The sequence below is a fragment of the Mauremys reevesii genome, linkage group 9, assembly GCF_016161935.1.
Source record: "Mauremys reevesii isolate NIE-2019 linkage group 9, ASM1616193v1, whole genome shotgun sequence".
Taxonomy (NCBI): domain Eukaryota; kingdom Metazoa; phylum Chordata; order Testudines; family Geoemydidae; genus Mauremys; species Mauremys reevesii.
The window spans coordinates 45,628,495-45,640,064 of record NC_052631.1 but is presented as its reverse complement, the minus strand read 5'-3'; the positions used below and the strand labels follow the sequence as shown (position 1 = coordinate 45,640,064).

The following is an 11,570-nucleotide window of genomic DNA, read 5'->3' as shown; positions in this document are numbered from 1 at the left end:
GGCTCCTGGTTCTTAATACCTCCCACTGCTGCCACCATGTAATAGGTTTATTCCCCACTTTGAACTTTAGCGTTCACAAGATGGGGACCGGCATGGACTCCTCTAAACTAAATCCTAGTTTAGATCTGGTAAACGCTGCCACCAGCCAAGTTTTTAGTGTCTGGCACACTTCCTGTTCCCTCAAACTTTCCCTGGGGAACACAGATCCAAACTCCTTGAATCTCAACACAAAGGGAAATAATTTATTCCCCTCACCTCCTTCCCCTCTCCTAGTCCTTAGGAGAGATACCTTAATTCAGACTCATTGAATCAAACAAAGAGGGATTCACTTTTCCCCCCTCCCCTTCCCCTGAAAATCCAAACAAGGGAAGAAATCAAGCAAGTTCTAAAAAGAAAAGATTTTATTAAAAGAAAGAAAGAAAGTACACTATCTCTGTAATACCAGGATGGAAAAATGTACGGGATCTAACTTATAAAAACTGGAGAGACTGCCCCTCCCTCCTCCTCAGAATAATCAAAGTAACAGCAAACAGAAATAAAGATATTTTTTCAGCAACACAATTGCAAATGTAGAAATCAATTATAAGACTAAACCGCCTTCTAATACTTACTATACTGAATAGAAGAAAATACTTCAGGAAACCTTGGAGAGCTTGAAGATATGTCTGGCCTCTCTTAAATCCAAAGAGAGAACGGCAATCCAAACAAAGGACACAGACAAAGACCTCCCTCCACAGAGATTTGAAATTATCTTGTCCCTTGATTGGTCCTCTGGTCAGGTGTTCATCAGGTTACTGAGCTTGTTAACCCTGTACAGGTAAAAGAGACTTTAACCCTTAACTATCTGTTTATGACAATTAGTCAACAAAAACTGATGCCTTAAGTCAAGAAAATGTGGGTTTAACCTTTAAATCAAACTTCGTGTTTCAATGCATGTTGGCAAGCTATTCCAACAGACCTGTAACATGCTGCATTGTGTAACTAAAATAATGAGTCCTATTGTTATGTTTAGATACCAGAACAGTTTACAAAATGGATACACATTCACTTTACCCATGCTCTCCCTTACTGGTTAAAATAAAAAAAGGGCTTGCACAGAAGGTAAAACCTGGAATGAAACGCACAAATGGCTGGAATACAGAAAAGATCTGTCAGTCTTATTTTTAAGTGCTATATTTTGGTCCAGCTTGTACACAGTTATGAAGGTAGATGTGAAAGCCTGCAAGTAACTGCAGGGCTGTCCTTCCCTGCAATCACACCAAAAGAACCAACAGAGAGAGAAAAGCTTGTAGAGGAAAATCTGTTAAACCAGAGGTTTCCCTATGCAAACTTGAGAACCAGGTGCTAATCCTGTCACCCATCTGGCTGTTTTGCAGTGCTTATGTTGCAAAGCTGCTTGAAAACTACCGTAATGGGCTTGTGGGGGATTTCCATGGCATAGTGGAATTGCTGGCTGTCACAAAGTCTGCATGACTAATTCTATGCACCTGATCCCAGCCCAATGGTGTAGAGGGGATGTTAGGCTTGGCAAGGAATGGGACCATTCTACTTGGCATACTTTTGAACAGCCGTTGGATTAGTCTAAATTATATCAGGAGCTAGACTGGCCCCTGTTTGTCCCCAGAGTCAAGGCAGTGGCAAGGTAGATTACAGCCATCTTCCTGCTCTGTTCCTGTGCCAAAGACCTGGCCCCCATGCCTAAATTCATGAGCAGAGCTCATGGATTGTTCATTGTGAACAATTCATTGAGCAGCTGTATCCCTCGAGTTAGACATACACCTCAGATCACTTACGTTAACCCTCTTTAAGGGGTCATGCTGCTATCCAAGAACCAAGTGAGGAATCTTTGCTTCCACTGAACTGAGATTAAGTAATTGTGTATTTCCAATAAGCAGAAGAGAAAATACTCAGTTTTTGTCAGTCACTTAAGGTATCCTAATAGAACAGACATACATATACAAGGGTTAATATACCAGAAAGTTAAAAGTGGCTTCAGTTACTGTATTTTTGGCAGCTAGCTCCATGGATTTGGCACATATTAGAGATGGATGCAAAGGAAAAATACTGGGCTTGGGCTCTTTACTGCTACCTGATGATGTATGAAGATAGCCTCTGTGATTAACTGTGCAGTTTTAATGGCCTTTTATGAGCAAATTTCCAAGATTTTTAGAAAAAGGTAAAATACAAAACTCTTAATCTGGAACTAGTTAGCTAGAGTATTGCAGCCCTGCAGGGTAGACTGCATTGAATGTGAGGGTTCTTCCTAGCCACTACCCACTGCTCTCCATGCAGCTGTCTCAGCCCTCCTCCGTCTATTGTTTTCCCATACTGCATTCCACAATTGTCTCGCAATGTTCAGTAACTCCACAAGAGAGCAACAATAGGAACTATGCGTTCTTGTGGCATTTCAGAGTGCTCCAGTCCAGAGGATACTTTGTAGTTGCTCTTCTACAAAGTTCCCAAGCATTCTGGAACCCTACTGCACAGGAAGGAAGGAAAGGCTTCTCCAAAGCATGGTAGAAATGGAATTGTCCCAGCTATATTCCAGATGTGTGCTGTGCACATTTCAAACTCATAATTAGCAAGTTACCCACATTTTGAGCAATTCATCTTAAGGCACTTGTCACTGAAGATTATTTCCTTGCTACCATACAAATTCTTATCCCAAGTTATTTCCGTTTAAGCATTTGTTCCAAAATCTTCCTTTTTATAAGAGACCAAGCTTGGAAAATTTCAGTCTGAAAGGTATAAATTTCAGAAAGTTCTGATCAATTGAAAGTGGGTATTTCACAGGGAAAATGTTCATTGCAGCCATCACTCCAGCTGCTGCTAGTGCTTCAGCCACAACATGTAGGTACAATGCAGATGGGGAAGGGATCAAACACAACTTCTCTCACCTTGTGCTTACTGATGCTGGCGTAGCCCTAACTCTAAGGCTTTTGGGGCAAATCCTCAGCTGGTGGAAATCATTAAGCTGAAGTTGGTAGTACTATGTTCCCCAGCTGAAATTCTGGCCCTTTGTATTTAGTAACTGCAGGTTTTCCTCATTCTGTTTGTGTAAATATGCCTGAAAAGCAGAGTGAGGTAAAGGTGGGGAAAATATAGAACAGCTGATGGTTTTTTCTTTCCTATCAGGTACATTTCAGTTGCTATCTGAAGCATTTCTAAGGTGCTACTATACGACTCCTTCACCTGTACTGTTATGTTATTATGTAGGGAGAGGTTGGACTGCCACATTGACTTGGCCCTATTAGTTATTTAAGAGCAGCACTGAACTACAGCACCAGACAGGCAAGTGCAGTTCGATTGGCAACCTGGCATCATTAGCCATAAACTATAACCCTGGGCTCTGTGCGGCAGTTTTAATCAACTGCTTCCTCAAGGTCACCCTGGCTTCTGAGTTATAGGAGTCCTGAAACCTGTCGTGATTTATCTTGATGAAGGTAAATCAGTCTATGTTTTCTGCAGTTTGGCTGTTCTGTGATCTGTAACTACACTACATCACCTCTACGACTGAAAATATGCTCTGAACAAAGAGTTGGGGATGGGTAGCTCAAATAATAGCAATCCGTCTTAGCAAGTGGCACCAGATCTTTCACTTCTTACTTCAGTCAACTTCTTACTTCATAAGAGGAGAGGAGACGATCATTACTCCTAGAGGAGGTTCAGAATGACAATTTTTGTCAGAAAAACTGCTAGCTGTCTGTTCGGCACCACTTAGATGGTTCCGGAAGTGATAAAGGAATCTGTGAAGTTGTTGAGATATTTGAATTAGAATTGAGGGTATGTCTACACATCAAATGGCATACTTCGATACTGTTGTGTTATTGGATTTGGAACCAAATTAAAGCTCACTTGAGTTAGATGAAATGGAGCTAAAAAGATTGCTACTGCCTTAGCATTGGCCATCAGGTTTGCTACTGATTACCAAAGTCCTCCCCAATGGAAGATTAAAATTGAAATAGAATGACCTTTGCACAAACATTTCCCATCACAGCATTGATCATGTCAATCCTCCTGGGAGGAAATGCACCCAGTTTTGAGTCCTGAGAGTTGTGGCCACTCTGGGATGGGTTGTCTGAGGTTCTCAATGTCTTTGCTGTTTTGTCTAGGCCCTTCACCCCAAATAGCTTATTCATTTGTTCTGAGCTGCCAAGGGTAAATGATAAAGTAGCAGTGTTCATAATTCCTTTTATTGTTAAACAGCTGACATCAGCATTAAAACTGGGCAATATTACCCACTTCTCCAGAGAAAAAATTTGACAAATGGGGACTCACATTAGTCCAGAAGCTACAGCAATGAAATCTTCACCTCCTCTTCCTTACAAAGAGGTGGAGAGGATGGTCTAGCACAGTGGTTCTCAAACTTTTTTTTCGCACGGACCACTTGAAAATTGCTGAGGATCTCAGCGGCCCACTTACTTATCTTTCCAAATGTTGTTTGTACCATTAGCTAACTATTGTAAAGCGCTTTGGATAAAAGCGCTATATACAAAAAACTAAATAATAATAAACTTTTTGTTGTTCTAGAAATAAAAGCACACCACTCATATTTTCACATCAGTAGTTTTACCTTTCTAATATGATGGATTAGCATGCCTGCCGTGGCAGTCCCTGAGGTGGGGCTGGGAAGGAGGGGGGTCTCTCCCCCACCACAGCAGCCACAGAGCTGAGGCTGGGAAGGAGGGCCATCTCTCCCTGGCAGCCGCAGCCCTGGAGCTGGGGAAAGTCACCTCTTTCCCTGGCTGCCGCAGCCTTGAAGATCTCAAACTTCCCCCCACCCCTCTCTTCTCACCCCACGGCCCCCTCCCACCTACCCCCTATTCCTCCCAAGGCCACCACCTCACCTTACATGTGCATCTTCTCCAGGGACCAGGCACCTAATTAGTGGAGCCACGCCTGCACAGCTCCACTAATTAGGGGAGTGGCCCTTCATTCTCTTGTGTGCAGCTGCCCTGTAACGGGTCAGACTCACCCCTGCGGCACCTCCTGCTGGTGACTCTGGGAATTAGCTCTGTCCAGCGCTGGAGCGCCCTCTGCAGGCCAGTGATCCACCTGTCTTCGGGCCACCCGTGTCCCTCCCTGGACCTGGTGCCCCTTTCTCTGGGGGGCTGCCCCCTAGCAGTAACCCCTTTCTCTCTGGGTCTCCCCTCTAAGGGAATCCCCACCCTCTATCCCTACCTTGCCTCACCTCAGTATAAGGCTACTGCCAGTCATTGTCTAGCCCCACGCCCTGGGGCAGACTGCAGTATCAGCCAACTCATCACTGGCAAGGAGGGTTTGGACCTGCTGCTTTGGCCTACCCCTGGGCTGCCCTCTGAAACGCCCAGTACCTGTTAGCCCACTGCTAGGCCACAGCCTGGGGCTTTCTAGGCTGGAGCTCCCCAGCTCCTCAGTCTTTCCCTGCTTCATTCAGGTATTCAGTCTCAAGCTCCCTGCAGCCAGGCCCTTCTCTCTCTGAAGGCAGAGAGAGACTGACTGCCTTCCCTGGCCTTTTATAGGGCCAGCTGTGGCCTGATTGGGGTGTGGCCCAGCTGCAGCCACTTCCCCAATCAGCCCAGCTTTTAGAGCCACAGCTCTCAAGCTCTGCCAGGCCGCTTTTTAAACCCCTCAGGGCAGGAGCAAGGGTTCACCCTGCTACATGCCCACAAAGGGAAACTTTCCCTTTGACTGTTCTCTCTGGGGTGATGGGTCAGAGCAGCCATGCTATAAGCAGCTAAGCCAGGTATGATTATAAGTCATCAAATCAAGCCTAGAACGACTTATCTGAACTCCACTGTGTAAGTAGATCAGAATTTTTAGCTAAATGTGATTAGGGTTATTTCTTTTCTTTCTTATTGGCTTGTGGACTCTTCTGTGCTAACCCCAGATGCTTTTGTTTACTTGTAACCAGTGGTGAGCTGGAGATAGTTCGCACCAGTTCATGTGAACCGGTTGGTAAATTTAGAAGCCGGTTTAGAACCGGTTGTTAAAGGGGTGGGCAAACTCCGGCCTGCGGGACCATACCGTTTGGCCCACCTGAGCTCCTGGCTGGGAGGCTTCCCCAGCCCCTCCCCCGCCTTCCCCTCTCGCAGAGCCCGGCGCCAGCGCTCTGGACCGCTCCTGGGCAGCTCTGCAGCTCCTGCTGCTTTGAGTGGCATGGTAAGGGGGTGGGGCTGCGAGCTCCAGCGGGCCGCGCGGCATCCATACACGCTGCCCTGAGCAGCATGGTAAGGGGGCCAGGCTGGGGCTGGGAGGATAAGGTTGGATAAGGGGCAGGGAGCGGTTGGAGGGGATGGAGGTTCTGTGGGGGTGGTCGGGGATGGGGAACGGAGGGGGTTAGGTAGACGTGGGAATTCCAGGGGTCTGTCGGGATGGTGGTGGATGGGGTCGGGGCAGTCAGGGGACAGGGAGCAGGGCGAGTTGGGAAGGGGGTGGGATCCTGGGGGTCAGTTAGGGTGGGGGTCTCACGTTTGTACTGACCAGGCAGTGCTTAATAACCGGTTCCCTACTTGGTCGGTGGCAGCACTTCGGTGGCGGGTCGGTCACTCACTCTGGGTTTTCGGCGGCACTGAAGGACCTGCCACCAAAGTGCCGCAGAAAACCCGGAGCGAGTGAAGGACCCGTTGCCAACGTGCTGCCGAAGACCCGGTGGGGAACCGGTTATTAACATTCTGGCAGCTCATCACTGCTTGTAACCTTTAAGCTGAACCCCCAAGAAAGCTATTTTGGGTGCTCGATTTTTGGAATTGCTCTTTTAAAATCCAGCAAAAGCCTAAGTTCCAGATGTATTTTCTTTCTTTTTATTTTTAATAAAATTTACTTATTTTAAGAACAGGATTGGATTTTTGGTGTCCTAAGAGGTTTGTGCATGTTGTTTGATTAGCTGGTAGCCACAGCTAATTTCCTTTGTTTTCTTTCTCAGCTCTTCCCCGGAGTGGGGGTGAAAGGGCTCGTGGGGACCCCACAGCGAGGAATTCCCAAGTGCTCCTTCTTGGGTTCAAAGGGGGTTTTGTTGCATTTGGGTGGTGGCAGTGTTTACCAAGCCAAGGTCAGAGAAAAGCTGTAACCTTGGGAGTTTAATACAAGCCTGGAGTGGCCAGTATTAATTTTTAAAAATCCTTGCGGGTCCCACTTCTGCAATCGGAGTGACAGAGTTGGGATTCTGCCTTAACAAGCCCTGACTGGTGGATTGTCCAAGCTCCACCGATTAGTCCAAACATGCTTTTTAAGCCAGAAGGAGGCACAGGAAGCTGTCTGAGTAATGAGGTGATTTCCTGTTGTGGCTGCATTGCATTTGGCTTCCTGCACCCAACCCTGTTCCTGATTGCTGCTTTGCTCCTGGCTTCTGCCTTGCCCCTGCTTTTGTTTCTGTTCCATGCTAGTTCCTGCCCTTATCTCACTTCCATCTTCAGTTACCAGTCCTGTTTCTGTCCCCAGCCTCTGACTCTGACTTGACCCTTGGCATCTCACCTTGGCTCTGACCCTCAGCTTTGATTCCTGTGTCTGACTCTGACTTGGTCCTGGCTCTGGTAATTGGCAGTTGACTCTTGTGCTGACCCTTGGCTTTGTTCCCCAACCTGGATGCCTGCTCCACCCAGTGGAGCTGACCTTTGCCCTGACTACTAGGCTGGACCGCCTCCATCCTGATCCATAACAGTGTGGTGGAAAGCTACAGTTACTCCACTATTGCAATCTTACAGTTAAGATTTACTGCAAAAATACAAACGTGATTCATTCGGATACTGCAATGTTGTAGCCTTAAGCTAGTTCAGACCTGTTAAATCTTCAAGTACCCAATGGGAGTTTATTCCAGCTCAGCTGTGCTGAATATGCCAATGGCTTTCATCCGGTTAACAGCTTTGGGAAGAGACTTTTCTCCTAAATTCTCTCTGTAGCTTTTAAAAGTGAGGGTTACCCCGGAGCGCTAGTCTCCAGTTATGATATCCTGAAGAACCTCACAGGTATCTTTGAAAAGAAATACCATTGTTTCTATGTTTTGCTCTGAAGGAACTTGGAACCTACTCACTAGTCTAGAATGATTTTTCTTACACTAGCAGACAATGGACACTTCATGAATCTGATTTTTTTTCAAGTACTCGATGTATGTCAGAGTCAAGGTTCCTGACTTACAAATTTTTTATGCACATTATCAGCTTGATTGTCTCTTTTCTAGATATTTGGCCTGATCACTGAAGTCAATATGTTTCCAGTGATTTAGCGGGCCTTGGACTGGACCCCTCTAGCACAAAGTGTTTTGCAAGAATAACTCATCTTGTGCTAATGGGGAGTTCACACACTTGACTGGCATTGATTAGAGGTAGATATTTAATTCTTAAACACTCATGAATGACTTATAGTTCTATGACAGGGTTGGCCAAACTGCAGCTCGCAAGCTACATGCATGGCTTTTTTACAGTTAAAGTGCAGCTCAGGGAGCCCCTCAGCACCACCCCCATTCTCCGCCTACCAGAATTGGGGGGGAGGAGGAACAATTCAGGGCTTCTGCCTTGCAGTGGGACAGTAGGGCTAGGGGCTTCTGCCCCACAGGAGGCATCTGCTGGGGCTTAGGGCTTCAGCCCCGCTCTTGCCCAAGTCCCAAGCCCCGGCAGACACCTCTCAGGAGGCTGAAGCCCCTAGCCCCACCACCCTGCTGCAGGGCAGAAGCCCTGGCAGGTGTCTGGCTCTCGACCCTCTGAAGATTATTGTATGAGGGTCAGTAAGTTTGGCCACTCCAGTTCTATAAGATGGGCAAACAAAAAAAATTCTATTTGTCAAATTCTTTTCAAAAATATTGAGAAATTCAAACTAATTACTTTAAATCAGCAGTTCTCAAACTGTGGGTCATGACCCCAAAGTGGGTAGCCACTCCATTTTCACAGGGTCACCAGGCCAGAAAGCCTTGAGCCAGGAGGGAACCCCTCAGGTGGCAGGGGGCTGAAGGTAGGGAGTCACGATTTTTTTAAGTCAAAATGGGGCAAAAAGTTTGAATTCTTATTTCTTTAGAGCAGTGTTTCTAGCCTTGATCCTGGATATTGTGAAGAACTTCTTCAACCTGGTCTTGAGAGGTATCTGCAGCTTCAAAGGACACAATCCTAGAAGGTTTTGAATACTTCCAAGAAGCACTGAGAGTCTGAACCTCCCTTTAATCTTTGAGAGATGAGAGCACTCCGCCCAGCCTGGGAGTACTCAGCTAAATTCACCAAACAAACAGGGCAGATGAATTGTGAAAATTTTGAAGCTTTCCCTCATCCATTTGGATGAATTTTTTTTTTGAAAATTAAAAAACTTCAAGCAACTCTACTCAGTGCCTGGCAAGACATCTGAGCTCCCACTACCTCCCATCATGAGAGCGCTAGAGCCCCAAATCAGCAAAAATTTAAGTAAATGTTTAAATTTGTCCTTATTTAGGAAAGTACTTCAGCCACACAGATGTGCTTAAGATCTTTCTGAATACTTAGTCAGGATCTATGTCAACAAGGGATCCCCCATTTCTTATGTTGTGGCCCAGGAATATAGAACTCCATCCCTTCTTATCCACTTCCCCCAACCCCTCCTTACTTTCAAACATCTCTGTTTGAAAGATGCTTTAAAATACCGCTACTGTTAGCCTCGTTGATTAGTCCCCTCCTATTCATGTCTTGGGCTTTTACTGTAATAGGCTCTCTTCACTCTATGTTTTGAGTGAATGTTTATTATAATACTTGTATTTCATTGTTTAAAATGTTTTGCTGTGCCTTGGACATGTCAGTGGAGGCGTCCTTAAATTATGTGGCTTTTATTTTTAAAGCTCTTCTCCCTCCCCAAACACTTCATCCTTCCTCCATACACACCTGAGTAAGAGGAGACATAAAAAGTATATAAAACAACCCAGTGCTCCTACTCATCTTGGCTCATAACACAAGAACAAGGGAACACTCGGTGACACTGGAAAAAGCAATAGGTTTGAAATGGATTCAGGAAACACTTATTACACCAGATATACAGCATGAGGCATTCACTGCTGCAGGGAATCATTACGGCAAGCGGTGTGGCAGGACTCAGAAAGGTCTGAGAGAACAATAGTGTAGGGACAGTAACACTTGTAGCTGCAGCAGGCAGGTCAAAAAGTTACTCTACAAGGAATAGCAGAAGCAGAGCCCTAGTCAGACAGTGGAAAAATAATTTGGGGAATATTTATGAAATGAAAAGTTGCCCAAATGGTCACATACTGCTCTTTCCCTATGTCAAAATGAAACAAAGCTATAAGCATAATTTGTTGATGAGTTCTACTTCATGGCATAAAAACCCACCACCACTTCCATTATTTAATGCTGCAAAACTCGCCAGGTTCATGGTGGAAGATGGAGGAGGAAGTCTGCTTCATCTAATCTGCCTGCCAATGGATATCTGACATCTCCCTGGAGGGCAACATCGCGCTCTGATAAGGCAGAGTCTATGTTCCTGGCGGAAAGGGGTTTTTTTGAAAGACTAAATTCCCTCTGTATTCAAGCTTTGGCTTGCAACCTCTATTTTCCCCCCTCTTGATCCTTCCCCACGAAGTATATGACTATGGCCATAGATACAAACATAAAAGGGTGGTTCCGTGTGCCTTAGACTGACAAAGTTTGCTGCTGTGCTTGAAATATGGAATTTGGCTACAGTGAAATGAAGTAATATCCTGGATTGGGGGGTGAGAGGGGAAAGACTGCTCAGGCGGGGCTCTGACTCCTCTCTATATCTAACTAAGACAGGCTAGAAGAGTGTGACGAAGTGGGACTGTTCCTACTGGGGTCTGGGAATGCTGTGTTGGTGCCTCAGTGCCCCCTGTGCAGTTCTTAATATCTAGGTGGTGGATCAGGGTGTGTGATTGCTGCAGAGGAAGGGGCCAGTGCACCTGAATGCCTGGCACTCTGTCTCCTAGCAACTGATGGCCTGGGCCCCTCTTCTGCAAAGGTGCCGGCTGAAGGTGTTGGAGACAAAGGGGTCAGGTGACCTCCTGGCCCGGGAGAGGGTGTTGGGCAGACTGGAGCTGGCTGGGGAAGGAAGGGAAGGACAGACAGGGCTCTGAGTTCCCAATGGGGGCTGTGGGGCTCCTGGGACCCCCAAGATGGACCTAACAGGGGGGATCCTGTTATCTGTGCCTGCAAGACCCTGTCCTGGACTGTGTTCCTGTCGTCTAAATAAACCTTCTGCTTTACTGGCTGGCTGAGAGTCCTGGTGAATCGCAGGAAGCGGGGGGTGCAGGACCCTGACTCCCCCACACTCCGTGACACAGAGGAACTGAAGCTTACACAGCTTCTGTAGCTATTGTGGGTTAAATTCTACCCAGATGTAAGCAGGTTACACCAGGTCTGCATTTGACCCAATATCAGAAGACAAGGGTAACACAGGTTACTAAAGTAGTCTATTACAGTCCCCTACTATCTAAGATGCCTATTACCTTTGTGTCTAAGGTCCAGCAGTTACAGCCAAGAACAGTGCATGCTAAGTCCTTGCTATGTGCTTTATCATAGCATAGTAAAGCACCATTATGGAGAGCAGTCAAGCATGTTCCCGATAATAGGAAGCAAGGAACTAGCTTTCCTGTGATCAAAGGAAGCACTGCCTCC

General features: G+C 46.2%; 1 protein-coding gene across 2 annotated transcripts in view; it reads left to right on the top strand.

Moving 5' to 3' along the window:
• The first annotated feature begins 5,642 nt into the window (after positions 1–5,642).
• The window catches only part of LOC120372461, a 66,579-nt gene continuing 60,651 nt past the window's right edge, over positions 5,643–11,570 (top strand). The window contains exon 1 of one of the 2 annotated variants that reach the window (XM_039489612.1): positions 5,643–5,725. The gene's annotated coding sequence lies outside the window, so the exon portion shown is untranslated. Of the gene's footprint in view, positions 5,781–11,570 lie in introns of both variants that reach the window. The other variant, XM_039489613.1, reaches the window with a different exon arrangement.